The sequence below is a fragment of the Coregonus clupeaformis genome, unplaced genomic scaffold (genome assembly GCF_020615455.1).
Source record: "Coregonus clupeaformis isolate EN_2021a unplaced genomic scaffold, ASM2061545v1 scaf0183, whole genome shotgun sequence".
NCBI lineage: Eukaryota > Metazoa > Chordata > Actinopteri > Salmoniformes > Salmonidae > Coregonus > Coregonus clupeaformis.
In genome coordinates this window covers 41,365-44,798 of record NW_025533638.1, presented here as the reverse complement: position 1 = coordinate 44,798, position 3,434 = coordinate 41,365, and positions in this window count along the sequence as shown.

Here is a 3,434-nt window from a genome sequence, read left to right as displayed (position 1 = left end):
CGGGGGCCTTTTAAGTGTGGGATTCCTCATTGTAGGTACCACAGAACTAGAATTAGATTCTATTTGGTAGGTACAATATGTTGCTACGTAAAATATTTATAACAAATAATAAAAGCCTACATAGATAATACATAATAAAAAAGTTACCTGAGACAGTTGTTGTAGAACGACTCTTTTATTTTGTAAAAGAAAAACGTTTAAGTTACTTCTAGCTTCGCCTTTGACACAATCATCTCGCATTTCACATTATTTTATTTTCATTAGTTTTAATAAATTAAAATGGTACATTATGCATGCAATACCGCATTAGCCGTTGAGTTTTTTCGTCTTCCACAAAAAGTATCAACACAAAATGTCCTTAAGAGTTCTGATGAAGCTGCTTGGAAAAGGACAGTTGGAGAATTAGTCACAGCATGAAGCGATGTACACGGTTGCGGTTGCATAGTACATGGAATTTCCTCATTTAAAACAGCATGCCTTTTTTGTATTGCACATTACTGAAACTTTTGTATACTGAAACGTTTGTGTTGTTCCAACTTGTCCCGTCGAGGATCGTAGTTTTTAATGAGAATGCAAGTATACAGCAAATAGCATCTCTCAAAGACATTATGTACATTTATGTATTTTTATAAAAATAATCACCAGCAAAGATGTATCTATTACTTTTTCATATATTGTGATAAATGTTAGAGTTTTTCTTCTTTTTTATTTTTTGTACATTTTACCAAAGAAAAAAACATTTAACTGTTTTAATGGTCTGGTCGAGTTTAAACCCATGTTATTGAATCAAATCATGAGAATTGTAATGAAACTTAATTTAGAGGCAAAAATTAAGCCTCTTAATTTTTTTACAAAGAAGACAAAAGAAGAGTACAGGACTCGTGCTTTTTTCTGATCAGTAACAGAGACCTTTAGAAATGATATCTACACCATTCAAATAACAATTTCTTTGATTGTTTGAAATGTTTTCTTTCCAGGGCATTCACAGGGAAAAGAGATGGGGTAAATTTTAATTTCACTTCCAGTCAATTCAGAAAATCAATTGGAATTCAGTTAATTCATTTTGAATAGAAAAGGAGAGACGCCCCTCAATGTCACAACAGGGGTAGACATGCTACACCCAGTACCAGTAACCCAAGTTACCACACCCTCACAAACTGCTCTGGGACTCTGGTGGGAGAGAGGTGAATGGTCTAGAAAAACCCCTCTGATTGTCTCAAGCAACAGAGCTGAATCTTGGTTGTGGTTCTTGGTTCTGGTTTTTAATGGTGAGTAACTCCCCATTCAATCAGCCAACACTCACTTTGGCCTGAATCACAATATGACAGAGAAGCATGCTCATAAACGACAGCAGATGTACTTGTATTCTTTTTTCTTCTTCTTCGTTGGCAGTCTTTTGTTTTCAGTCAGTGAACAAACTAGCATAAGAGACATAGATATGAGCAAGGAAATCAACTGGCTCTCTGAAATCAAAGTCAGCGCCTAACCAGACAGTTGAGCTAAATCATAATTAAGACCCTATCCTTTCAGAGGTTCTTTCTTGTTTTATCATGTTAAGGCATCAGCTGATGCGGGTGCTACAAATGTTCAGTACAGTACATCAACTCTAGTGGAGGAATTACACTAAAAGACAGCTAACAAGTTAACTCTGCACATCTCTCTAACTCAGAATACGCTGCCCCAAGAACTCACTCTCCCAGGATGCACAGAGAGGGACCACCATCTCCATCTTGGTCAAAGCTCCAGTTTAGATGACCTATCCACCGCAGGGCAAACCCTGGTCCTGGAGGGTGGTTGTGTCTCTGTGACCGACCGGGTTCAAACCCGGGCCTCCTGCACGCCAGAATAGTGCATTAGCCCACTAAACTAAAGCCTAGGTATTGGATCGGGGAGCCAATGCAACTCTAGTCAACAAACCACCTTGGATACAACTGAATGCTTCTTATCTCATTAAGAACAAAATAAAATCACAAAAATTGTTGCTAGAAATAAACTGACCGAATGAATTTCTTCCATTTCCATTTTCATGTATTCAATTACCCCAAAAATGTTCAGATGATGCACTCTCAAGTAATTAGACTGCACCTATTTTGCACCAATGTGTGCTCTCCCTCCTTAAACACCCTCCTCTATTTTACACAGGGATATTACTACCAAAGGGAGCATGCCTTTTTCAAGTCAGGGAAAACATGCCAGCTACACAGAGAATCAATTAACATGATGCAAAGGACCCTGGGAAGACACAATCCAACGTTAGTGGAGCAGCATGGACGGTCAACCAATCACGAGGCTGGCCAGAGAGAAACACAGGAAGCAGCATGGACGGTCAACCAATCACAAGGTTGGCCAGAGAAGAAACACAGGAAGCAGCATGGACGGTCAACCAATCCCGAGGCTGGCCAGAGATGAGACGAGCTCTGATTGGTTGACACCCCTGCTTCTTGTTATAATACCTCTATGAGGCTCTGACGCAACCGAATCAGAGTAGTGAAAAATACTGAGATATGCAAAGTATCGACTGTTGCCGAGTTTATCCGTGGTTCCACTGGATGTGGCCAGCTTGAGAGCACCCGTCCACTCCAAATCATATCACACTAACTAAGCTACAAGAAGAAAGGCCAAGCTAGACAAGTGTTCAAATGGCACATACAGTACCTGACATGTGAAAGCACTGGTTAACAAAACAACCAAATACTCCACATGCTCCTCTCAGGAATCAGTTGAGGTCTGGAAAAAGACCACTGCCAGTCATGGTGGGGCACGGCTTAGTATACAACTCCCCATGACAACAGACACGTACTGTAAGTGGATATACTGACGATACTCTCTCAGTCAGCATGCAAACAACTGAATGGTCTGGGGACTCTTGGTAAGACTACCAGCTTTCAGCAGTGACTCCACCACGTGCTATGGCGACTCATTGGGGGGGCTCTCAAGCACTTCAAGTTTAGCACTACACATGTACCCACAATCTAACCATGCTAGCTAAAATATCTTAGCTTGTTGTTAGCTTAGCAAAGTCCAAATATAAATCTCACACTGCTATCCCCTTCAACCCATCTCTCTGTGTGGGGTATAAGGGAACTGGAAAGGTCCCCTTATGAGGAAAAACAACTCAGTCACATGAGTTGTATTAACTCAGTTATGTAGCATTAGCATCATGTCCTTCTTCCTCATCCTGACCACATGTTGCTTGACAGGGGTCCCTGCCAGTGCCCAGGCAAGACTGAGAGACATAATGGGAATGAGAGGTGACTGGAGATTTTGTTCGGGAGTGCGGGACTACTTCTCATCAAACGCCTGAAGTAAAACAAATAATTGAAAACAACAAAATTTGACACAATATTTTGAGTGGGAACCATTTTGGCTCTGTTGCCACCGGAGGGTTGACTTGAGGGCTATAAAGGTTGTGAAGCTGGGGACATCATTCGGGC